At 46.3% G+C, this 27015-nt stretch overlaps 1 protein-coding gene and 1 long non-coding RNA gene across 4 annotated transcripts in view; one reads left to right on the top strand and one right to left on the bottom strand.

Moving 5' to 3' along the window:
- The window catches only part of LOC135904544 (monocarboxylate transporter 12-B-like), a 65832-nt gene that overhangs the window by 37831 nt on the left and 986 nt on the right, over window positions 1-27015 (bottom strand). Inside the window, exon 1 of one of the 3 annotated variants that reach the window (XM_065435364.1) lies at window positions 13930-13984. The exons of the other annotated variants lie outside the window; for them this stretch is intronic. The gene's annotated coding sequence lies outside the window, so the exon portion shown is untranslated. Of the gene's footprint in view, window positions 1-13929; window positions 13985-27015 lie in introns of those variants that run through there. 3 annotated transcript variants of the gene reach the window in all.
- The window catches only part of LOC135904545 (uncharacterized), a 28480-nt gene continuing 7703 nt past the window's right edge, over window positions 6239-27015 (top strand). Inside the window, exon 1 of the long non-coding RNA XR_010565137.1 lies at window positions 6239-6451. This is a non-coding gene — a long non-coding RNA (uncharacterized lncRNA). The remainder of the gene's footprint in view (window positions 6452-27015) is intronic.

A 27015-nucleotide genomic window follows, 5' to 3' on the forward strand; every position in this document is an offset into this window, starting at 1 on the left:
CGCTTCGCGCGAGCCGGCGTATGTCGGAATTGGCTCCGTAGGCGTGTTCGGAGTCGGCGCAGGTGGCCACTGCCGCGCGCTATGCGTCATCGTAAGCGTGTTCGGAGTCGGAATTGGCTCCGTAAGCGTGTTCGGAGTCGGCGCAGATGGCCACTGCCGCGCGCTATGCGTTATCGTTTGACGTTCGCCGCAAGCGCATGTTTAGCGCGGAGGCCGTCTATATAACCGCTTGCCGCGGAATAGGCGTGCGCATTCAACATGGAAGGAGAAGAGAGTGATACTACCGATACAGAGAGCTGTGTTTATGGCTGTACAGAAATCGCAAGACAATTGTGCCCAACAATGATGAATAAAGAAGTTTAATAATCCTGCATAACTTATGGTATATATCATTGATAAGCAATTATCATAACTACACAAGGCACACGTATAGTATAACCATAAGCTAACCAAAGCATATCGATAAGTGAGACCGTAAGCATAACCATAAACTAAATCATAAAGCATAACCATAAGCTAAATCATAAAGCATCATCATCATCATCAGCAGCAGCAGCAGCAGCCTGGTTACGCCCACTGCAGGGCAAAAGCCTCTTCCATACTTCTCCAACTAGCCCGGTCATGTACTAATAGTGGCCATGTTGTCCATAACCATAAGGTAAACCATAAGCATCACCAAACCTTTTCGCTTCGAGATATCCAGACCTAACTTAGCTAAGCCCCAGCCAATTTTTTTTTCTTTTGTACCACTGGTGAGCGCTGGATGATCGCTGGAGGTCCAAATGCGCTCTCCATGCATCGCGAACGCTATCGCCCTCATCCTGTACTGCAATTCTCGGCCGCTGGGGACACCAATGTTCCCCGCACCCACCGGTGGCGCAAGAAGTGCTGGCCGCCATGGGCTTCGAGTATAGCGTTTGAATCGCTGAGTGCGTCTAGTGCGGTCATTATGACGTTACTTTGGAGTGCAACGAGGTTGCAATTGCAGATGAAGTGTGCAGTAACCTCTCGTGCATTGCACGCAGGGTGTATAGTGGCGATCCTACACGCTTAATTTTACACAGTAACTACTTACTCCACATTTCTTCATCTTGTTTTTCATATTGAATGAAATTCATCGGTAGAATGTTCTCGAAAACTTGCCCGAAAAAAAAAGAAAGAAATTGAGGAGCCATTCCACTCTGTGAAGGCGGATGACCAGCGAAGCTGCAGCACATCACATAGGGTTAGACAACGGTACATGTATTTATTTTCATCATTTCCTGATGGTAGTGACGATAGTTTTGTTATTACTGCGATATACACTGATTGGTTCGGTTACAGCATTAGGCAAAATCTTGGCCAAAGTTAAATCTATACTCGACCGCTGTTGAGCAGTCGAGTGACTTAGATTGGTGTGGAACTTCAAACCAAGTTCTTCTAGCACAAACTGAGTGAACCATTTCTTGTCCGGTTTCTTGTCCGTCAGCTCCGCAGTGAATGATTTTGGTTACTGCACTAATTTATTTGACGCAGACTGAGGGCTGCCTGGTGGCGGTGTCTGGTCAAGGACTATACTGGTAAGGAGCGTGAATAAATGATTGGAGAAACTGCATAGCCTTCTTTTACAGCGCAGTTGTTAAGGGCTAGTTCCCCCAGGATTTTGTCCGTGTGTAGAGACAAAACTCCCCATACGTTGGCCAATCCCGAAGATAGTGCAATGTCGAGCCGACCCGCGGCGGAGGTGCCGTTCGCCACTAAGGGGCCCACAATACAAAGTTTGTCATCCTTCTTCGGAGAGTGGAAAGGCACTGATTTTTTTCTCCTTGTGTCTGAAAAGTATTTTGGTGGTGGAATTGTGTTTATGTTCATGCATACGAGAGTTATTTAAAAGTCCGTGTGCTATCCAATCGGTCATTGTAAATTACTCCATAGGAACAGAATTAACGGGAAACAACGTAAGGAATTAGCAGACTTGGCATTTTAGCAAAGATAAACACAAGAATCCAAGGGGCATGGTGACTACGTGACTGAAAGGGCGGACGACCACAGAGAACAGAGCTGCTGCCGCAGTGGAGCGCGTTGTCCTCTTCCACGCATGTGCAATAATTGGAAAGTGAAATCCCAATGAACGTAATTAAATGCTGAGTGATCCGCCTGTTTAGGTCATAATGGTGAAAGCTTGTCCCACCTATAACTAATAATTAAGCTTATTAGTTATTAATAATTAATAACTAATAATTGACGGCGGTCCCATCGCTGAACTGCGCAATGCGATGGGAAAGATACCGCCATCGAGGGCTCCTGAATAGTTTTTATCATCTGCAGTGTTTTGAGGCGCATTAAGTTCTTTATAATATTCACATTACGCCACGATCGCTATGAGACCGCCTCGAATTCGTTCTCAGCAGCGTAGACCTCTGAACAACCGTGGCGGCTGTGTGCGCTGCGTTGTCGGATTCGCCGGAGCCATCGTTCGGGAGACTGTGATGCCGCGGCCATCAGAGCGCGCGTCTTGTCGCGTTCTTTTTGTCGGAAGGGTGGCCGCATCAACTAGTGCTGTGTCGGCCTCGGTGGTGTTGCGCTACATCTCTGCGAAAATGTACTTGTTCTGTCAGCCTGCTTCCTCCATTTGTGAGAAGAAGGAGAGGGGCTACACACTTATGGGACGGAGACATTTATTTATGCCGCTGTGACTGCTATACTCGGCTATTCACGCGTACGTGGTGCAAGGGTATGAGGAAAGGAAGCACTTTCGGCATTGCACGTTATATAGGCTCGGTTAATCTTGTTATAGTGTATATGCGAATTTTTGCCTCGGCGCCTTCGACAATGTGTATGCGCCAGCGTTGGACGTCCATATAACGAGCCCTTTATGTGAAGGGCGAGGTTACTGGAGTGCGCTCGTAGGCGCAGACCAGATATTTCTGATTCAGTTTTGCAAGAAACCACACGAGGCGCGGTGCGCGCATAGCACAATCCCTGAAACTGACGAAAGCGGACTCGGCGAACACTGCGCTCATCCACGGCGCCAGATAGGATATGTATGAAGACCGCACAACAGCAAACTGACGTCGGAGTCATATCCTCTAAAAAAATTTTATTTGAATTGCCGTCAGTTTGGGCTCACATGTGTTCTGGTCTGTTGTACAAGGTTGCTGTAAATAAATGAATAAATAAATAAATAAATAAATAAATAAATAAATAAATAAATAAATAAATAAATAAATAAATAAATAAAATCCGAGGACACCTAAGCACTTCTTCTTAATGCGGAAGCATTAATGTCCAACTGAACGCCGCTGAGCGGTCGGTAGAGTTACGAGAACTCCTCGCGGGCAAGCAAGCGCGCCGAGGCGCTCGGACAACGCCTCCCCGACAGGCCGCTGCATTTCGATCCTCGACGCCGCCCGATTGCCATAGAATCTAATGGAGACCCTCGCCAATAAGCTGTGGGGATTTTGACGTCACCGCTTTCGTCACGCCGGGCTTGGCAATGGAAATTTCGGTCCAAGTAGCACGATGTCATAAAGCAGAGTGCACAGGCCTGCTAACTAGCTGGCGCTGGTTTAGCCCAGCGGGCAAGACACTCGACTTACGAGCATGGTGTCGTAGGTTCGAAACAGTGTACTGCCAAAGTTTTTCCTTTCGAGTATATTCAGTCATTTTTAATACATTCATTTCGTTATGGTGATTGCCGAGGCGTAATTAGAATGCAGGCGAGAGTTTGCGCTCACAAGGAACGCGCGATAGCCCAGGCTTCATAGAGTGAGTGATTGACGTGCCACGCAACACGGGGACGTTCCGTGTCGTCGCGGCGATGTCCACGCGCATAAAGCCCCTCTTTACTCACGCAACACCGGCCGCGCCAGAGCCGCACTAGAGGTAAAACTAGGAGAAAACTAAAAGGTAGCGGCATGCCTTTATCTTGCCGCCTCAACCGCTGCTGCGAGGAGCATGCGACGGGGCAGGAGAGAACGTCTGCGTCTCCCAATTAGTTGAGCGCCGTCACGTGGTATTTCTCGCGCCCTTTTCTCTATTTCTTCTGCTTTTCCGCGCCTCGGTGCACTAGCAGGGTCGCCAGATTGGGCTATTAATAGCCAAATTGAGCTACCTTTTATAAGGGTTGGCGTCGAAAATTCCGAGTTAGCTACATGGCTATATTGGGGCTAGTCTTAAGGACTTCCGAGTCCCGAGGACACGTCAACACTGATAAAATTCGGGAACACCGGTTTATGAAAACTCACCCAAAGCTAATTGTTGCTACAAAGATATGCAGGCAATCTCGAAGGCTGGGGTAGTGCCGGCGCTGAGAGGATGACGTAAAGTCATGGCTGCCATGTTTATACGTCATTCGATCGCTAAGCTCTCATCATTTTTTTTGGTTGTTGTTGTTTTTGTTTCGATGCCGCGTGTTGCCGGTTCACGCGTGGTTCAATAAGAAAAGCGATGGGGTTGGCGCTGTCGAGTACGTGTTCCGTGCCGGCTGCTATACAGCAAACTATTTGTGGACTTATTCGACAGGGCTCGCATATCGTGGCGAGTCATTTTTGCCCGTGGTCCTTTAATGTTTATCAAGGGCACCTCAACATTCTGCCAGTCCGTTTACTGTCTTCCATATTCCTCAGTCGTTCTTCATAATCAATTTTACTGTGAGCTTCCCTCACTTCAAAACTTGTCCAGCCCATATCACCTTGCACAGCTTCATTTGTTGTATTCCCGTGAGCGCCCAGTGTGAGGCGTCCCACTGACCTTCGGTGGCCATCGAGTCCTGATCGTACCCCTGATTTCAAGCAAACAACTACACTTCCAAAGGTAAGTCCTGGAACCATTACAGCTTTTCACATACCCCGGATCACCTCGTATACCTATTGTATCCCCATATCACTCTGTGCTTCATTATGGCTGCATTTCTCTTCCCCTTTACTTCCATATTCCTCAGTGTGTTGTTATATAAAAAAAAGTAACAGTCTGCTGTTATTGTTTTTTCCTGTTTCCGTATATCTGTCGCCCCCGTTTATTCATATACCAAGATATTTATATTCTTTTACCCGAGGTATTTCCTGGCCCTGTATTGCCACTGTCTGTTCACTGTTTTCATTGAATACTATAAAACCTGATTTTCTAATGCTAAACTTCAAACCTAAATTCTCGCCTTCCTGTTACAGACAGATATAAGCCAGACGTTGCAAATCACTTTGCTTGTTGACTAGCAATACAATGTCGTCCACATAAAATAAACCTGTAAGCTGCTGCTCTACTGCTGCACCAGTCTGTTTGTATGAGATTAAACCTGATGTTACTTCTAGCGCCCTCTCCATCCTCACCATGTACATCATAAGCAGCAGAGGGGATAAACGGCACCCCTGCCTCAGTCCCTTGTTAATATCAACCTTCTCCTCGCTCCTCATCCCTTCGCATTCAACGCAAACGGTATTTTCTAGGTAAGTCTCTCTCAAAAGCTGTAGAAAATCGTCGCCTAAGCCTTCCCCTCCCAGAATATCCCTCAAAATGTTGCGGTCTACGTTGTCATACATTCCTGTAATGTCTAAAAAGGCCACATATAAAGGTCTGCTTTGTACTCTTGATAGTTCAATACACTGAGTAAGAACAAATAAGTTATCATCCAAACGCCTACCTATTCTGAAGCCATGCTGAAGTTCGTACCCTCTGGGTAGCGTCGCATCGCAGCAACTCACTGAACTAAGACGCACCATTGGGAGCGAGCGATTGCACCGGCATTGAAAAAATAGAGGAGGCGTTGGTCTAGTAAACAAATTGCATTTAATTACGGGCGACCTAAGTGTACAGTGTTAATCGTTTTGGCGAAAATAAGCGTTATTCGACGAGCGCGGGCTGGATGCATGGCAAGCGCGATGGCCGCGGCGTCCGCCGAGCTAGGCCTATCGCAGGCTTTCCGCGGAGCTGTAAGTGGACAACGCGCCAATGCGTCGCGTTTTGTCACTCGCAGAGCCACAACTTTAACGCGACACCGTTAAGGACCCCGTGCCGCAGAATATTCGGCGTCGGCATCCCGCGTCATCCGTCGGACGTCGTTTATGCGAAAAGAATTTCGAACGACGCATACCCAAACCCCTCAATAAAAAATAAACGTAGCGCTATCCTTTGAAGATTGCCACCCTCTTCCTCCCCGTGCGCTTTCCCTCGACGCTCGGCCCTCCCAATGGCCGAACGCCGTAACGCGCTTTCTTGCCTGTTTTTGCTTCCACCACCACCGCGGTGCCAACATTGCGAGCGGCGTACGCAGGCACCACGTTTCACCCCTCCTTTGATCTTCAGCAGCGTAGTTCCGTGTTCGCGATGCGGCGTTGCTGTGCCTTCGCGTGCAGCACAAAAGGGGCGGCAAGCGGCTGTTCCGTATTCCAAGCGGCACGCGACCCGCAGCGAGGTCTGGCTTCAAAGAATCGGCCGGGCTGATTTCAACGCAACGCAATGGTCCCGGCTCTGTGGGGTAAGCGAGCGATTCTTCGCTCATCACTAATCTCATCTGCTGCCACTTGTTGTATGCGGCTTCGTTAGTTCTTCGCTCTCTTAAGTGCCGCATGTTCGCGCCGCATTTATTTGCAACTTTCGTGCCCGACTTCAGTCTGGTCATGCTCAAACGCACGTGCTTTTTGTCGACTCAGTGATACATTTCATGGCGTTGTCTTTGTTTGGCCTGGATGTGTGCGAACAGCTGCTTTTTAGTGTAACGCCCTACGTTACGAAGCGGGGACGGTATGTAGGCAAGCAGGTGCGCTGATGACGTTCCCATAATTATAAAGCCTGTTTCACGTGCAAGCGACGGCGCGTCGGTGGTCGCGGCGGCTGAGCGGCGCGCAGACGCAGCTTCGTTTCACGTGCTTCGTTTTGGTGCGACGCGTGCCGCTGTGACGCACAGTGTTGCTTGCGGAAAGCGCCCGTAAACCGTGAGTTTCAGCGGTCTTCAAGAGGTGCGCCTTGCTCCACTTTTCCATGTTTTGGCGCGCTTGAGCTGCTGGCTTGATCGGTCCATTAAGTTGGTGCTCCACTTTCGTGCTTATACACCTTGCAAAAAAAATAAGAACACTGTGTATCGAACGGTGAATACAACTTTTTTATTCACATTTATGTCTCTTAAACTGTTTACAGGCGACCGCTTAAAAGTCTTGCAAAGTACACGCACGGAGAATTAGCCACATGGAAGCAAATGTATGGGTTCGTTCGTATTTCCGCAATCTGGGCTTAAACCACTTGCACGTCTGCTAACAGCTCTTGTTTTCGAATACCGCAGGGCATTCGGGTGCCATCTCGCCCACCCGGATGCAAGAGGCCCATGGACGGCTTTCAAACAAGCTCGCGTCCCTTTTCGCCCCCCAGCATTCGAGTAGAAAGGCGGCGGCCCTTGTAGAGCTCGGGTTGCTTCACCTTTTACCTGAAGAAACATGACCAACCAAACTACGAACACGCTAGCTCGGAGTTGTAAAGAAGAAAAAGAAAATGCACCTACATGCGCTGCGAACAAAACGTATGTACTGCTGTTTCATCGCGTCTGTCCGGACCCATATGTGGTCACTATAGGAGGAAAAAAGAGGCAAGAAAAAAGCACGTGGGGACCATTTGTTTCCAAAGAATGGAACTCGAGAACGACAGATGGAAACAAACGGCAATGCTGAGGCACTCAACGGACATGGTCAATTCGACTGACGCCGACATTTACTTTATGGAAATATGCATCACTTGCGACGACGGGTACATTTGGCTTCATTCCATAATTTCTTCCCAAAGAACCCTCCTCTTTGTTGCGAAAATCCTTCATTTTAGCATCCCAAACAAGTGGACACTATACACTTCGAGTGATGAACAGCTTGTTGAAAAAAGCTCGAGACATTGCAAACTGGCAGCGGGCGTCGTCTGCTACAAATGTCGTCTGCTAGAACCGTCTGCTCGAGCGGGCGAGTTCCCAGGATCCCCGCGTCCCGCGCTTCGGCCACGCCTTTGACCCGTGATCTTGACTACACTGCTCAAGCAGTTCCGCCATTGGTTGCCGCTCTCGCCACTCGCGAATTTTCATAATGTTGTGATCTAAAGCCCCTTAAACTTCATAGTGACACTATCCTCCTCCTCCTTCCCTCCTCCTCGTCTCTCCCCTCTTTCGCGCTCCCTCCTCGACAATGGCGCCGCCTACACTGTTCGAGCGTACACTCTAAGAACAGTTTACACCCTTTGGCGTGCCCCTTCTGCCACACAAGGATAATAGTCATCTGCCTTGATGCGTTTCCTTTCTTTAATGCTGCGAGCCCGGAACTATCCAGTAACGAACGGCACGCGCGTTATCAGCATAAAACAGTTTACACCCTTTGGAATGCCCCTTCTGATAACGCGCGTGCCGTTCGTTACTGGAAAGTTCCGGGCTCGCAGCGTTAAAGAAAGGAAACGCATCAAGGCAGATGACGATTATTATTGTGTGGCAGAAGGGGCACGCCAAAGGGTGTAAACTGTTCGTAGAGTGTAGCAACGGCGCCAACATGAGCTCCTCGCCACTCCGTAGTCACTTCTCGAGCAAAAATGGCCGCTGATGTACTGCGCGAGGGCCCACGTGATGCTATTAGGCCAATAGCGACGAGGTGTCGGCCTCGGCCAGAGCGCGCGAGGAGGAGGCGGCATTCTTCAAAGCGTGGCACTACTTTACGAAGTTTAAGGGTTCTTATTGCGATCGTGAGCGCAGCGCGCACGGCTCGAAAAACTCGTTTTGGGAAAGGATGCCTGCTCAAGCGACGGGCGCCGCGCCGTTTCTAGCCCAAAATCGTTTGCATGTGAAACAGGCTTAAAGGGAAGCTGAAACACTTTTCGAAAAAAATGAGTTGTCTACGGCATTCTACAGTTTTGAGTCCCCTGAACACGAATATCTGGTTCAAAAAGGGCGGAAACAAGCGCAAGCGGCTGTTTTTTCATGAAAACGCGCACCAGCGCCGCAGGGTATCGCGCGAACGCCGCTGTTGCCCGTGATTGGTCGGGGCCGCTGTGACGTCACTGGCGGCAGTCGCCGGTCGGCGCCGCCGTTTCAGAGCGTAAGCACGCTGTTCTGTTCTGGCTACATAGCTGAGTTGTAAGCATTATGGAACGTTCTCGCTGCCTCGGACAGCTTGTATTTTCGCCGTACATGTTCGAGCCGACAGCCGATACGGAAAACGATGGCGGCAACGGCGATGTTGAGTGTGCCAAAAGCGAGAGCAATGTGTGCACCTTCTCGCGCGTCGGAAATCTTAGCTGGTACGTATGTTGTTTTTTTCATGTAGCTGCACGTTCCAATGACGGGAGAAAAAATGCGCTAAAGTGTCACTGGGAACTTGCTCCTGGAAGAATGCCGAAGCACTAACTTCTCATTAGAGTGTAAACACGGGTGCAATTCCGCGATGTCAAGCACCTTGCCGCTGCTTGTCTAAAGTCCCGTGGTTTTTTGAGTGTTGATACACGATCGCGAACATAAGTGCCGCGTGTCAAAGCGCGCACATGCAGTGCTGCGAGGTACAGTCATGGAAGTTGCTTATCATACACATCCAGAGATGGCCAGAGGTACTTGCGGGTTTCCGCAGAACTACTACGTCAAACATATATGTGCAATGTTCATACTATGGTTCGAAGACTTTGCGATTGTGGCTCAATCAAGAATCGGTACGCTCCATGCTAGTGTTGACATAAAGATATCAGGCAGTTTTAGCACCGCCGTGTGGTAAACACGATAACTGCAAGCGTACGTCGAATGTCACTAGGCAAGCCTATACTCCATTTCATACCTCAGGTGCAACGCTGTGGAAGCTACGCACGAAGGCCGGTCACCAAAATTTATTACTGCGCGCGTTTCCGTCTGTGCTTCGCAGCGTGCCAGCGGCGTTTGCTCGCGCGAGCATGCACGTGAAGCTGCCGCGACGGGCTGCAATTAAAAAATGACGAAAAGAAAATTGATTTAAAAGAACGTGTTAGCAGCCGTATTGTTTCTATGGGTAAATTATTTTTTTTTTTCATTCAGAACTGAGCTTATACATGAAAATTTTTCTCAAAAATCGGGTCACGAAACACCGAACTTTTTCTAAGTGCGAACGCAGCCACTGCAAGAAGTATCTCAAGCCTCCACAGCGTTGCACCTGATGTATGAAACGGAGTATAGCAACGCTAGCAACAACGCGTTTCCGCATTTGTCGTAAGGCTATCCGGCTATCGCGGAAATGGTCCGAGCACAGCACAGTTGATTTCGTCGGCACGAACTTATCTCTCCTCACTGCGCTGCAAGCTTCTTGTCCTTCGGGAACCTGTGAAATACCACATCGTCTCGCCCGCCTGTGTTCGCGCAGCCGAATGCTGCACAGAACGAGGGCATGTAGGGCGCCCTTGGCTGTAGGCACTCACGCAGTACCGAAGGAAAGAACAGTTTACGAAAATCGCAAAAGAAAACAAACGTGAGCGGCGGCGGCGGCAGATCTCCCGTAGCCTCGTTCAGTAAAGCGCAGGACGGAAAGAGGCATGCCAGTACATGCCAGCACGCCGGTCCGGCAGCTCGGTCCCCGCGCGTGACGTCACTCTCGCCGGTTCTCTTCTCTAGCACCCACCTCACCTGGCGCTCCGGGAAGCGATGGGGGCGTGTCCGCGCGGGTGATTTAGAAAGCGATTTCCGCCCCTTATATTAACAAAACGAAGAAAAAAATTTCGGAACCGTAAATTATTAGCTCTGTTCTTCCCAATCCCAGCAATTCATGGAAATTGAAAACCGTTTCAGCTTCCTTTTAAGAGGAAGCTTTAGCTCGGGCCCAACTCCGACGCGGCCTATTCAAATACATGTGAAACGCAAAAACGTTTTTATGAGATAATCCCTGGACCGACTTTAATGAAATTTGTTGCATTTGAAAGAGAAAGTTAAATTCTAGTGACAGTTGGAAGCGGAATTTCGATTTCGGGCTTGAATTTTCGTAAAAGGATTTTCAAATATTTGACTGTATGAAAAAAATAGAAGAACGAAGTTTACACATTCATAGCTCTGCATCAAAAGCTGCTATCGTGGTTCTGTAAACAGCATCTGTCAGAACATTCAAAGCGAACAAATTCAATGTGTCATTTTACATCTTACGTGAATTTCTTACGTTGGTTATAAGGGTTTTGCAAAAGTTATATTTCCCTATTATTAAATTTTTTTATATTTAAATGTAACATATGAATTTTGTCCATTTTAGATGTACTATTAGATACAATTCACAGAATTATATTATCATTTTTTGTTGTTGAGTTACAGAGTTGTAAACCTGATAGTTTGGTATTTTGAAAATTCTTGATTTTTGCCAATTTTTAATAAATAATTGACAACCTAACTCAAAAAATTTTAAGTTTTCTTTTAAATGCAACAAACCTCATCAAATTTGGTGCAGTGGTTGCCGAGAAAGACGAATTCTCCTTTTACATGTATTTAGATAGGAGCACCCGAGCTAAACCTTCCTCTTAAGCCGTTATCGCTCTTCAGTGCTTTATCCATCCGCGTCGAACGCGATCGCACGTTGAAACCGATCTGCGATGCCAACAAACAGTGCCGACTACTCATATAGCTTCGCGCTTTGTGTTCTCGCCGCTTACTCAACGTTGAAGAGAGCGTGCTAGTTCAGCACCGCGTAGGGGGAGCCAACGCGGGCGGAGGAGGAGGAGAGAGAGCAGATGGCGCAACCTTAATTTTATTTAGGGGCATTACGTATACCCAACCACGCAGGCCTTGCATGTGGCGCAAGGAAGTTCCGAAACTAATTGGATTTATCAAGGTAAAATACGTAGAAAAATCGTAAAGTACGACTTGCACACAACCTACAGACATAATAGCGTCGGATTGTAATGTGAATGTACAAGAAAACATAATTCTGTTACGCGAAAACTAAAAAAAAAACATATATTGGAGGACGCTTAAGCTTTGCCTTTAAAAGTGCAACGGGACACCATTCAGAGATCCTTGGCTGCTTGTCTCGCTTCCCGGCAACTGAAGCATATGTAACCCAAGGAGGTTTAAAAAGAAATAATTCTGGAGTGGAGATGGTGCCCCGAAATTGAAGCCGGCCACCGCCATATCACTTTGGGTCGCGTTGGGTTCCATCGCATATGCCCTGCGTAACCAAGAGATCTCAGCGAGAGGAAGCCTCACTTCTATATCGAATAAGGACATGATCTGCTAGTACACCGGCCTAGTTATTCAAGACGGGGCGAATCATTTCTCCGAACTGTACGGCAGGCAACAAGACAGGAGGCATTGAGCACTTTTTGTGGTCCTGCCAGAAATTCCAAGATGAAAGGGACGCTCTCCTGAAGAATCTGCAAAAAAAGGACCTTCTGCATGCGTGCCTGCACGGCCTTATTATTCGAGGGATCTGGTATAGCCCGCAAAGAAACTTCACGTCTCCTCATCGAATTCTTGAGAGAGACTGGTTTGATGGACATATGGTGAAGCCCTTCAGCGGTATTGTAAGAGACGCTCGGGCGGAGCAATCGCTGTCCTTGATCGCCTGGCTAAACCCGACTGTTGCTGCAATTCACCACCACCACCACCATGGGAATCGATAAACGTTAGGATGTGGCGGAGTAGGGGTAGCGTTTTCTTTTCGCTTTCAGCGGTTTTGAAACGGCTAATTTTGCCATGCAGACGATTCATGATGTGTCTGTCTGTGTCACTCGTTTTAGGATCAAAATTGAACGTCTTGACAACTTGTTCTGGGAGATTTCAATATGACGACTAAGCCAATCGACATATTCCGGCTCTGAACAACAAGCTTTTATTTTTCAATCACTACAAAATTTATTATCACAGAGCAAGAGCAGCTGCAGTGCCACTATTCTCCGCCTAGTTCAGCGCGCTTTTAACGATGAAGTACGGGAAAGCGCTGGCTTTACCTCTGCTGGTAAGAATCTGTGGGAGTTGCCACTCCAGAATTTTTTGTAAGACCTCCTTGATGTAACCGTAATGTTTACCGCGAAACGCTGGGCCCGAACGCTATACACGAAGGCATGCACGAAGGCGGGCTTTGTGGTAGAAATACGGCCTCTTGCGTGGGCCGCGATGTGGCGGGGGCGAGCGCCAGCTGGAGGTGTTGCACCGGGGAACGCCGTTCCGTGGCCCCCGAGACACCCACGAGTCGGCGTGCGCAAATGGCGGACGCCGCGGCCGGTCTGGGAATTGCAGAAGTGCTGGAAAAGGGGTTTCTTTAAGTTTTAGCGTTACAGAATTGTTTTCGCGTATAGACAAATTACAATCCGAGAGCTATCATGTCTGTAGGGTTGTGTGTATGCCGTAGTTTACGATTTTTCCACGTATGTTAGCTTGAGAAATTCAATTACTTCAGTAAATTTCTTGCGTCACATGGATTGCTTAGGTATGGGTGGTTCGAGAATATTTTTGCCGTAATGTCGCCCGACGCCGAAGCGGGACGCCGATGCAGAATTTTCTGCGACATGGGCTCCTTAACACTGTCGCGTTCACACACGAGTCCATTTTTTTTCAGCGTTTCTACCATTCACAGAGTGACCGTGGCCTCACAGATTTGCGCGCGAAAGTCTCAAAGGCCATAAAGCGGCGCGCCCGGTTCCTCGCAACGCCTCTAGATGGCACTCGCCTCTGCCGCATCGCGGCCAGCGCTAGAGGCCGCGTTTCTACCAGAAAGCTCGCCTTCGTGCATAGCGTCTGCCGCCAGCGTTTCCCGGTAAACATTACCGTTATACAAGCTGCAGTAGCCGGGAAGCTTGAAAAGCAGTCAAGGATCTTTGAATGCTATTGGCGTTCCACTCGTGAAGTGGAAGCTTAAGCCTCCTCCAAATTTTATTGATACTACTCGCTTAAAGCAAAGCAGCGTTGTTCAAAGTTGTTTCTAGTGTATTTTATTTATACATTTATGCTTTTTCTCCACGAGCACCATTTTCTGCCGTCTCTCAGAAAAACGATAGTTTACTGACCTCCAGCGGAGCCAGGCCCCCGTTCCCGTCGTCCAGGCCGCTTCTATGAAAAGAGGAACCTACAATGACACGTCAACCGGCTGACACACGGCGCAGCCTCGCATTCCTCCACCGATGTTGAATAGCACACCTTTCTTTTGAATTCCACACCCTCGCTGCTAACACACTCTCGGAAGTTACCACACCCAACCGCCTTACCCTCGCTCCCCTTTGCAAGAACCTTACTAATATATGCTGTGAGGAGGAGAGCATATGTCGCCTTGAAAAAGGCAAGTCCACTTGTCGAAACGCTAGCTCCTGCTCTCGCCTTGATCTCGTGTTGCTCATCGTCTGGAATTTCGATCTCCCGCATTCCCCGCGTTTTCCCCAGTGATGTTCACATGTTAGATAAAACTATTGTAAACGAGATATATCATGAATTTATCGAGAATTTTGCGTGCACTTATAAAGTGCACCTTTAAGGATAGTGATCGTTAATAGGTCATTCTAAAAAAAAACCTGGAAGCCATGCGTCACGCACGGAGACATGGAAGTTGCAAAGATTGACGATACTTTGAATCATTACTTCTTTTTTTTTGTCACATGTGATCTCAAGCAGGGCTATGTAGCGCATTTCAAAAGTTGATAAACGGTTAAAAACGCGCAACTTCAATAAGCCCCGCCATCGTACTTCGAAGAGCTCTTTGCAAGTCGTATGGCAGGGGCGTAGCAACTATTCCTCGAAGGGGGGGGGGAGGGGAAACGCAAAAGATCTGACCTCTCTATATCCCTCTCTCGATATATATTGTCACGCTCTAACACAAGAATAAGTGACAGTAGGATCAGCCAGAGATGAAAAAATGCCAAGCACTGAGCGATGGTTCTCCAGCTGGCGCGGGATCTTCGACTTTGTCGTCTTCTTCGCCGTTTTGCTGGGCACGCAATGCTGAATGTTCGCTGGCTCAAAACACCAGGTGGCATTATTCCCCCTCCCTATGAAGCATCGACTCGATGCTCAAACACAAGACGTACACGAAAGCTACGCGCATTAGGTAGGACATAAAAAAAGGGGGGAAACGCGCTAGCACACATACGGGCATGCACACGAGGGGGAAAAAAATGGGTTCTGTCGGCGGGAGCAAAAAAAGAAAAGAAAAATCACTTCGCAGTTCTGTGGAGGACGACGCGACGACAGCAAAAAACAAGAGTTTGTTTCACCAGTAGACTTAACATCACCGTGCAAAATACGGCTTGAGGCGGACGACATGTACAGTCTCTGCGCGTGGTAAACGGCGCTTGGGCGATGGTAGGTCTCCGTCTGGAATCACTTCATAGTTCACGTCGCTTACACGCCTTAGTACTGTGTATGGGCCAAAGTACTTGCTCAGGAGTTTCTCGCTGAGGCCTCGCCGTCTAATGGGGGTCCAAACCCAAACTTGGTCACCAGGCTCATAGGTAACTTGTCGATGGTGAAGATTGTACCTTATGGCATCTGTACACTGCTGCTGCCTTATGTTGACACGGGCCAGTTGACGTGCTTCCTCGGCACGCTGAACGTACTCCTCGACGCCAGGAGCTAACTGGTCGAGCTGATCAATGTCTTCATACGGAATCATGGCGTCTAGCATAGTTTGAACTTCTCGACCATAAACGAGGTGAAACGGCGTAAATCGTGTACTTTCCTGTGTGGCAGTGTTGTACGCAAACGTTACGTACGGCAGGATTTCGTCCCACGTTTTGTGCTGCACATCGACGTACATAGAGAGCATGTCTGCCAGTGTTTTGTTTAGTCTTTCTGTCAAGCCGTTAGTCTGAGGGTGGTATGCAGTGGTCTTTCGATGAGTCGTGTAACTCAACTTCAAGATGTCGTCCAGAAGCTTCGCCGTAAATGCCGTCCCTCGGTCAGTGATGATGAATGATGGTGCGCCATGCCGAAGCACAATGTGGTGCATAAAGAACTGGGCAACTTCCGATGCTGTCCCGCGTGGTAGTGCCTTCGTCTCAGCGTAACGCGTCAAGTAATCAGTTGCGACAATGATCCACTTATTGCCGGAGGAAGACAAGGGAAATGGTCCAAGAAGGTCCATTCCAACTTGATCAAACGGCGTACGCGGAGGGTCGATGGGTCGTAGAAGGCCTGCAGGCTTGAAGGGTGGTGACTTTCGGCGCTGGCATTCACGGCATCCTTTCACGTAGCGTTTGACGCAAGCAGTCAGGCCAGGCCAATAGTACATTTGCCGTACCCTGTCCAGAGTCCTTGAGTAACCCAAGTGACCAGATGTCGGCTCGTCGTGGCAGGCTAATAGGATGTCGTCGCGAAGGGCTTGAGGCACTACTAGAAGATGTGGCTTGTCGCCGGCACCTGTGTTTCTTTTGTATAGGATGCCCTCTCGAAGGCAAAATGACGACAACCGTCGCGAAAGTGGGCGAGGAATGGGCGCGATGCCGCCTTCTAAGTGATCAATGATGGGCCTTAACTCAGCGTCCGATCGTTGTGTAGCGAGTAGGTCCGGTCTGCTGAGGGCTCCCAGGAAGGCGCTGTCGTCTTCCTCGTCAGGATTCTGAGATGCAACAGGTGCTCGTGATAGCGTGTCAGCATCTTCATGTTTCCTACCAGACTTGTATACGATGGTGATGTCAAACTCCTGGAGTCGCAGACTCCAACGTGCCAATCGTCCAGAAGGGTCTCGGAGGTTGGTCAACCAGCACAAAGCGTGATGATCGGTCACCACTTTAAATGGCCGCCCGTAGAGATACGGCCTAAACTTTGTAGTAGCCCAAATAACCGCAAGGCACTCCTTCTCTGTGGTGGAATAATTTGACTCTGCCCGTGACAGAGTGCGGCTCGCGTAGGCGATAACTCGAGTACATTCCGAAGCCGTCGAAGGTGCTCGTCAAAAGTATCCGAAAAGATAACGACAATATATATATATAGATATATGCTACCTGAAGGCATTAATGTTGCCGGATTCAACACCCTTGTTATGTAATAATAAACAAGAAAGAGGTTAACTGAGCGTCCCTACTTATAATAACAATATCATAAGAAGCTGACAGTGACACCAAGGACAACATAGGGGAAATTACTTGTAAGGGCTAGTTTAGTACGAAAGCATAAATACCAAAAAAGGGGATGGGGAAACGGCGCCGCGGTAGCTGAGTTGGTGGAGCATCGCACGCGTAATGCGAAGACGTGGGATCGTTCTCCCCACATGCGGCAAGTTGTTTCTTCATACACTTTCATGTCCATTAATTTATCATTTCTTTAATTCAATTAGTAAGTACAAGTAATTTCTCCTACGTTGTCCTTGGTGTCATTGTTTATCGGCTTCTTACGATATTATAAATAAAAATCGGGCTGCTCGTTAACCCCTTTTCTCCCCAGTCATTGCATAACGAGGGTCTCAAATCCGACAACATTGGTGCCCCCAGGTAGCATTTGTGGGTTTTAGACCAGTTGCCTTCATACAAAAAGATCACGTACTTGTGACACCTGCGGCAGAAAGGAGGTTCCTCCGTCAAGGTTTGTGAATGGTGGCGCTGGCTAATACTTCCAGGGTTAGTTCCAGTAGCAAAACATGAATACCCCAGGAAAAGGATGAGGAAACGCGTTGCGGTAGCTCAATCGGTAGAACGTCGCACGCGTAATGCGAAGACGTCGCATTGTTCACCCCCTTGCTGAAGGTTTCTTCATCCAAGTTCACTGCCATAAATTTGTAATTTCTTTAATTCAATTAGTAATTACAAGTAATTTATCCTATGTGGTCCTTGGTGGCATTGTTAGCTGGCTGCTGATTTCATATATATATACATATATATGGAATTACTAATACAGTAAGTGAAAGAGCCTGGAAATGCTATTTTGTCAGTTATATTCATATTTAACAGAGATAGACCTATTTATCAATCCCACATGGTGAACCATGCGGGCCTGAAAAATTATTTGAACATCCGGTTATTTCTTGCAACTATATGTCAAATCTCGAAATGATACAGGGACAAAAGCCAATGAGTGCCCCACAGTGGTCGCGGATCCCGCCCAGTAGCAGCAGTACAGCGCACATAAAAATGCACATTAGCTACAAAACAATTTTAATAATTAATGAAAAAAATTATGCTTGACGCTTAAGTTTACAGCATAAACGAATCGCTAGTTTAGGTAGTATTATTGTCATGGTTATACGCAACGAAGTATAATCAACAGATATTGCAATATTCGCACACAAAAAATAAAGAAGTCAACAGACGCATGCTACCTTGGAGATCTACAGCCTAATTTCCAGCGAAGTTCTTTCGAACAGTTGCAACAAAAGTTTCAGTTTCTCGTATCGCACAGTTTAGCACGCTGCCCGTGTATATATGAAGGTTCCGTATGAAAACTTGCCCGCATGTAATGCTTCGGAACACTTCTTGTGGAGAATGTTTAAAAAGGCAGTTATTCACCAACATACATGTTACATCGTCATTGCATTTACCATGATGTCCTCCCTCCCTGCTGACCCCGTCCCCCCACTCCACTCGATTTCCGCTAGATTTGATATCGCTTGAGTTCACAATTATGTCAGAGCAACGGGATAAATTCCTTGTTCGCAAAACACATTCCCAATGTTCCGGATCGCTTGCATGCGTAATTTACTGCAAATGCCATAATTAGTCCCCCGTCTATGAAGTTTATCTGCATAGCACCCATAACGCGCCCTTTATCTTCGCCAACTAGAAACAATATGTTTTGTTTAGTTCACCAAGGACATCGCTGAAACCAAATGGGAACTTATGAAGCCTGAAAATGGGAAAAGAAAATCGATGGGTCGGTAATTATTTGCAACGCTTCTAATTGGTCCAGGAACGAAAAATTCTGTCGAACATTGCACAATTAAAATGACCTCCCTCCCCTTTCCACAAAATACAAACATGTAATCTACAGCTATGTCGGGAAACTGGGAAGCATAACTGATAGCGGCCATATCACACGCTCTAACACTTCAATGAGAATATTTTTAAAAGGTTGCATTTGATGCAGCCGTATTTAACGTCGCACACAACGTTTTCATAGTGCACGACCAATTTTAGCTATATTTGGTCTTGGTGGCTTTTAATGTTCTCCCAGGGCAGCGGTCTAAATTCTGCCTCTCTCGTTAGACACGCTCATAACACTCTAGAGTGCTTGCATGAGTAATTTATTGCGAGAGCCCCAATTCCTCATCTATTTCAAAGTTTGCCTCTAGATCAGCCATTATTTTGTCCTTACAGTCAGCAAACATAACGAAGCTGCCCCCTTTAGTTCAGTGAGGAGACCAGACGAACCTAAAGTATCACGTGTGGGAAAAATTAAAATATGAGGATTCAGTAATTATTCGTAATGCCTCTAAATAAGTCAGAAACGTTAAAACTGCGCTACACATTGCACTTAAAGTGCTGGCTATTCCTTCAAAGCATAAAATATCTGAATCGCTGAGTTCTCTTGAGACACTGGGAAACCTAGCTAATAGAAGCAGCGTGACACTTTCGACCACTTGCTTACAATTTTTTTAAAGGCTGTATTTGATCAGCACACATTTACAATCGCACCTAAACTTGGCGGACGTATTCTTCCCATTGCGTTCACAAAAATTTCACCTCATTTGTAATTGTGCCAACGCAGCCGTCTAAGTTTTACACTGCTTGTAAAACAGAATAATAACGCTGTGGACCACTTGCATGCGTATTCTACTGGAAAATGCACATTTAACTCATCCATTTGGAACATTGCCACACATTGGCCATACAATGCCCTAATTACCCCCAGACAGAAACAGATGCATTGTTTAGCTCACCGAGGACAACGGAGAAAGAAACTATCAATCTCGTATGATGCACGGAAACACTTCGAAAAACGGGGATTTAGTAATTAACCGCAGCACTTGCTTTAAAGCAGGAGAATGAGTTCTGCAACGCATCGTGTATAAAATTCTCGCTATTTTCACGGAACTTCAACCGTCTTTCGTGCTGTTCTAGGAGTCTGGGAAACACGTCGATTAACGGCAGTATGACACTCTGGAACGCTTCAATGAGTAACGTTCTACAAAGGCTGCAATGAACCTACACGGAATAAACGTATATCGTTCGTCACTCAGAACATTGCTTCGTACTTGGAATAAATATAAACACCGTGCCTCGCATATTTTACCGAGCGTACCTGGGGAAAACAACTAAATGCCGTCCATAACGCATAAAAGGTGGGATAAAGCGACTATTCAGTAACTGTTTTCACAGCACATAAACAATCTACACAGTGCAAATTTTCGGCACACGACATCAAAAAGTGGCCGTGATTTTTTCAAAATACGAAATATCTGTTGTTTTTGCTCCTGTCAGCAAACAAGTAATAGTTTATCTCTTATTTAGAAACAGGCTGAATATGAAATCGCCAATGCCAGAAGTAGCACATGCCTTTAGAAAAAGATTTAGAAAAACTTGGAGTTTTATGGGCATTGAAATGGCTCGCACGTTCAACCAAGGTCATTGTCACGAGCATATCTTCGATAAGTCGTGATTACACAATGAAATTCCACAGTTATACCTGTAAGAGGTTTGATTAGATTTTTGATCGTGATAAGATACTGGGACTGCAACACTATGTAGGCTATGTCTGCGCATAGATTAAATAGTTCCAGCATTTCATAATCGGCCGATTTCATGCCGTACGGCACACCAGTCGTTGGGCACCGCTGATTATAATACTTTATCTGGACGTCCCCTCGCCCGCAGGTTAACGGTAGCAAGCTTATTGTGTTGTCGAATACGGATACAGCGGTCCCAGAAAACTAGGCCTAATGAAAGTTGCGCAAGCTGGCAGTTCGTTAAAGTCGGAAGTGCACAGCGCCAGACGTTATCCGCAACGCGTGCGTATACGGCGAATCCTGCGCGTCGTCCGCCACAGGGCGTCCCGAGAAGGCACAAAAGACAAGCAGGGTAGGCGCAGTAAAGCATTACCTATATGGTCACTCTATTCAGAAGGTCAATTTAGCTTCAATTGTAGGTTTGCTGGACTTTCCAGCGTGCAGCCGAGAGTGCGCGCTTTCAAAAATAGGGGGGGTGGGGGGTCAAATGAAATACTTTGCCACCCCACTTTTGACATTGAGGCCGAAAGTTGCAATGTCATTGCAATGTCAGTGCGAGGGAGTCTCTAGAGAGCGAGAGAAAGTAATAGATGAACGGCAGTGTGAATGGTTACTTTGCATTGTGGAAACATGGGAAGTTTTTGATGTGTTTGTGGGCTCACGTGAAAGAAGGGCTCTGGACAACGATTATTTCCTTGCCATAAGTTCCTAATGCCTCATGACCTCGAGCGTACCATACGCAATGCCTCATGACCTAGAGCGTACCGGAGTCTTCGAAGAACGCTAACATAATCCTAATCCATAAGAAAGGGGATGCCAAGGACTTCAAAATTATAGACCGATGAGCTTACTGTTCATTGTCTACAAAGAATTAACTAAGGTAATGGCAAATAGAATCAGGAACACCTTAGACTTCTGTCAACCAAAGGACCAAGCAGGATTCCGTAAAGGCTACTCAACAATAGACCAAATTCACACTATCAATCAGGTGATAGAGAAATTTGCGGAATATAAACAACCGTTATATATATAGCTTTCATTGATTTCCAGAAAGCGTTGGATTCAGTCGAAACATCGGCAGTCATGGAGGCATTACGGAATCAGGGTGTAGACGAGCCGTATGTAAAAATACTGAAAGATATATATAGCGGCTCCACAGCCACCGTAGTCCTCCATAAAGAAAGCAACAAAATCCCAATAAAGAAAGGAGTCAGGCAGCGAGATACGATCTCTCCAATGCTGTTCACAGCGTGTTAACAGGAGGCATTCAGAGACCTGGATTGGGAAGAATTGGGGATAAGAGGTAATGGAGAATACCTTAGTAACTTGCGATTCGCTGATGATATTGCCTTGCCTAGTAACTCAGGGGACCAATTGCAATGCATGCTCACAACCTGGAGAGGCAAAGCAGAAGGGTGAGTCTAAAAATTAACCTGCAGAAAACTAAAGTAATGTTTAACAGTCTCGTTAAAGAACAGCAGTTTACAATACGTAGCGAGGCACTGCAATGTGGTAAGGGAATACATCTACTTAGGGCAGGTAGTGACCGCGGATCCGGATCATGAGACTGAAATAATCAGAAGAGTAAGAATGGGCTGGTGTGCGTTTGGCAGGCATTCTCAGATAATGAACAGCAGGTTACCATTATCCCTCAAGAGAAAAGTGTATAACAGCTGTGTCTTACTAGTACTTACGTACGGGCGAGAAAGCTGGAGGCTTACGAAAAGGGTTCCACTTAAATTGAGGACGACGCAACGAGCTATGGAAAGAAGAATGATAGGTGTAACGTTAAAGGATAAGAAAAGAGCAGATTGGGTGAGGGAACAAACGCGAGTTAGTGACATCTTAGTTGAAATCAAGAAAAAGAAATGGGCATGGGCAGGACATGTAATGAGGAGCGAAGATAACCGATGGTCATTAAGGGTTACGGAGTGGATTCCAAGGGAAGGGCGGCGTAGCACGGGGCGGCAGAAAGTTAGGTGGGTGGATGAGATTAAGAAGTTTGCAGGGACGACATGGCCACAATTAGTACATGACCGCGGTAGTTGGAGAAGTATGGGAGAGGCCTTTGCCCTGCAGTGGGCGTGACCAGGCTAATGATGATGATGATGAAGCTCATAATGCAGGTACCTCCATTTGCAGCTTCTCTACTTTTTGACACCGTTAATCTGTTGTGTGAGGGTGTAATTTTCTTACTTCAATGAAAACTACTAAGGTGTCTGTTGTCTGCAAAGGCGGCGAAGTAAGGCGCATCAAATTCTCCTCCGATATCTCTTCTCTATGTTTTTGTAATGTTATCAAAAACTTTTCTTGTGTGATATTTCAACGGCCCCGTGTCGCAAAAAATCCGATGTCGGTGTCGTCGTCAGCGTCGGCGGAGTTGTCCGTGAGCGAAAATTTCCGCATACATTTAGGGATAAGTATATGCCACGCATCGCTATACGACATGCGGTTATGCGGGTTATAGTGCCACAATATTCCATCTATTACTAAAGTTGCTCGTACCTTGCCGTACATTCCTGACATATTCCTCGGAATTTCGCGAATGACAGCCTACAAGCAAATGTCATGAAGCCAAACACCGGCAGCGCATGTCTTTTAAGTTAGGTCTTCTGAGGCTTAATATTAGAAGCGCGAAACAATAACAGAAACCTGAAAATGACGGAATTTTTTTGGCGCGGTTGTGCACTACCTCTGGGATCGGCTTCTTTCTTTTCTCTTTATGCTTGCGAATGTTTACACTTTTTCTCGCATCATGCCCCGTCCGAGATTACTGTGCCAGTGCGCACTCGTGATACTGCGCTGTGTTTTCCCGTCACCATTTGGGATTACAACTTCTGCTGTGGCCCTTTGGGCTGCAGCATGAACAAACAAACAAACAAACAAACAAACAAACAAACAAACAAACAAACAAACAAACAAACAAACAAACAAACAAACAAACAAACAAACACTGTATGGTTGCAGCAATTTAAGAAAAAGAAACACGCAATTTGTTCTGTTCATGCGAAATAACTGTTGAGACGGAAATGCGCTACAAATCTCAATGTGCAGGTGGACAATAAAAAATATTCGCTGTCTAACTTATTAATTATTCACTTTAAGGCACACGTTGCTGTTTGGAAATTATAGTCGCGCAGTAGTGAAGTCATGTCTGCTCAGCCGAAATCGTAAGACTCGCACCGCTTATAGGCGGTCTCAACAGGAGGCTAGGGCTCAGCTCCGATGACGCCTATTCACATACACGTAAAACGCAGAAACATTTTTCTGAGATAACCACAGGGCAGATTTTCATCAAACTTGTTCCATTTGAGAGAGAATGTTGAATTCTAGGGCCTGTTGGAAGCGTAATTTTCATTTAGGTCGGGAAGTTTTTTGAAAAGAACTTTCAAAAATTGGTAAGCTTGAGAAAGAATAGAAGCGCAAAGTTTATGAATTCGTGTCTCTGCACCAAGAACAGATATCGCAGTTCTGCAGACTGCACCCATTAGAGCATTCAAAGAGGACAAATTTGATTTATCCATTTACATCTTAGGTCAATCTGTTACATTGTTTGCAACGGTTTTGCAAAAGTCCTACTCACATATTAATGGTTTACTTGAGAGCCATATATAATGCAACAGTTTTGTCCGCTTTGGATGTACTATTGATACAATTGACAGAATTGTGATACCATTTTTGATTGCCGAGTTACAGAGTCGTAAACCTTATAGTTTAGTTTTCTGAAAATTTGCGATTTTCAACAATATTTATTCAAGTACGCTTCCAACAGTCACTATATTTCAACTTCTTTAAAATGCAACGAACCTCATCAAATTAGATGCAGTGGTTGCCGAGAAAAACAAGTTCCCCCTTCCGATGTATTTAGATGGGAGCCCCCGCGCTAAAGCGTTCTCCTAAACTGTGCTGCGAAATACATTGGCGTTCCAGTGAACAGTTTGCCAAAAGCGTGCGTCAAGCAGTTTGGAGTGCGTTTCAGTGTAACGCACGTCAGGGAGCGTTTTAGCACATCTTGGGGACGGACGTCTCGGGAATGGCGCTAGCTTTAGGATTACTGCGGTACAACTCGGATCCGATTTCGCGATGGCAACACGGGCTCTAAATTAAATAATTAAACTGTTAATTAGTTTAATTGGCCACCTGGACATTGCGATTTGTCGCACAAGTAGCATCCGCTTCTTCAAGTAATTCAGATGAACAGATCGAGCTATCTATCACGCGCTATCGAAAAAAAATATATATCTGTCCTAAAAAAAAAAGAGAAATGCGCGGGTATAGAGGTATCGACGCCAGTGCTCAGTATGTTATGTACGCAGATGACTGCACGTCGCGTAGTTGAGGACGTCGTAACAGATATTCTAGCACAAAAGTGTAATGAAATTTTCTTGAGGCACTCAGCACGGACTGAAATGCACATTATTAAAGTTTGCCACTTGAAAACAAGAATATTTCTTTGTACAAAAACAAACGCGCGCGCACGCACACGCACACGCGCGCGCACACACACACACACACACACACACACACGCACGCGCACACACGCACGCGCACACACGCACGCACACACACACACACACACAAACACAAACACAAACACAAACACACACACACACACACACACACAAAACAATAAAACCGCCTAATTCTGGACCTAATCGGATTTCGTGTTGTTTAAATGAGGACATAAAGGTTGTCGAGAAACAAAACTTTCGGCATACACAGGCTGCCATGCACATCAGATCGCAGCAGGGGCCCGAGTGCGTAGCCGAGTGATTTCTCGCACGGAGGCTGTTCTACACAGCGCATCATTTCGTTCGCAGTTAAACTGCTGAACCCTTGTCAGGGCTAGAAAATAAAAACTAACATAAGGATTTTTTTTTGTATTCTGAAAAGAACGCTGTCTTCCGTATAGGCACTATTGAGTTCACTCTTACAAGTAATATTTTATATATGTATGAGCACATATGTCATTTCAAACACCTTTCTTTTCTTTGGCTTACCTTAAAAATCGCTTTGCTTAACCTTCTGCTCCTGAACACCTCAGTAACATTAAACGCACACAATCGGAAGTCCATGACAATAAAATAAAACCAGAAAATAGAAGAGATCACCCTCTGCCAACAATTGCAAACTGGAGTCCCTTGCAGTAGCACTTAATATACCGGAAATGCCTTAAAGGCACGTAAGATTTTCGAATGAAACAAGACCAGCTATCGTCTATGTTATGCCTATATCATTGTATTGTTTTTCAATTTGTGGCAATTTTTAAGTAATAAAAATGAATTTTATAATTACCCATGAGAACATCGAAGTAATGTTGTCTCCTCACTGATGCACCTTTGCGTACATCGCAAATCAGTAAAATAATTGCGCTGTGCTGTCAAAGGGCTGTGGACGAACATGCTGGCAACCTGTATTGATGAGTGTCTTATGTAAGTAGGCTTTGTTAACTTTACTTATTGAGTTTTAAAAACTCAATACAGTTGAGTTTTTTTTTTACTTATTACGCATGTATGTATTTGCTTCCATGCAGTGGAATCTGGCCCACCGTCAATTTGATATGACAACTCTTTGCACAGGAGTACTTTCAGTACATTTAGTGATGAATAAAACGACCCAAAATAAAAAAAAATGAAACGTTTATAACTTTTGGTGTGAGATGATGTTAAGCTATTTTTTTCTGAAATCGCCCAGCTCCGCTCACAACCGAGCATCGCGCAGTGCTTGGACTTTTCCTCCTCCTTTCACAACCGTACTTTCACTCTCTTTTTCTTTTCTTCATAGCCTCAGCCCACTTAAAGAAAACGCCTGCTGTTTCGGGCGTATTCTTTTTTTTTTTCCTTTGTGCACACATAAATGGCCGCGTTGTGCTCTGACACAAACGCGCACGGTCTGCCACACGTTCTCTCCTGTTCCCGTTTCCCCTATCCGGCACTCATTTGCGGCCTGTTGCAACTGAGGAAGACAAGCGTCGAGTCTTTTTACGTAGCGCATTTTCTTTTCCGCGTTATCTTCGCCATGCTCGCTTCCTGTTCATCTGTACACATATCGGACGCGGCATGGAAGCACGATAGCCGACGACGCTCGGCTTTGCGCTTCTCGACGAATAGCATTCCGCGTTCGCATACGCCGTTGTTGATGCGGTGTCGTGAGAATTCCGGAAGTATGCGGCTACCACGCTCACTACCAAAGGGAACGGAACCCAGCGGAAGGTGTCTATTGCGACCACGCATATTATTCAGCAGATTACCGTGCATTAAAAGCCACGTTAAAAGGTTCGCGTGCTAGCTGCGTTGCAAATTGAAATTTTTGCAGCCTGGTTTTGATTGAGCAACACCATTTAGTTTGCACTGATAGCCTTTCGAGTTTCTACCTTTATTCATTTTGTGGGAGAAAGGTTCATTATTTATGGGAGAAACTTCCCTTCTTTCAATTTCACATCGAAAACTCGCCTCTAGTACGCCAGTGTGACCTCACGAATTTCCAACTATTTTCTGATATTTGGTGG

Source organism: Dermacentor albipictus, chromosome 2, assembly GCF_038994185.2.
Source record: "Dermacentor albipictus isolate Rhodes 1998 colony chromosome 2, USDA_Dalb.pri_finalv2, whole genome shotgun sequence".
Lineage (NCBI taxonomy): Eukaryota > Metazoa > Arthropoda > Arachnida > Ixodida > Ixodidae > Dermacentor > Dermacentor albipictus.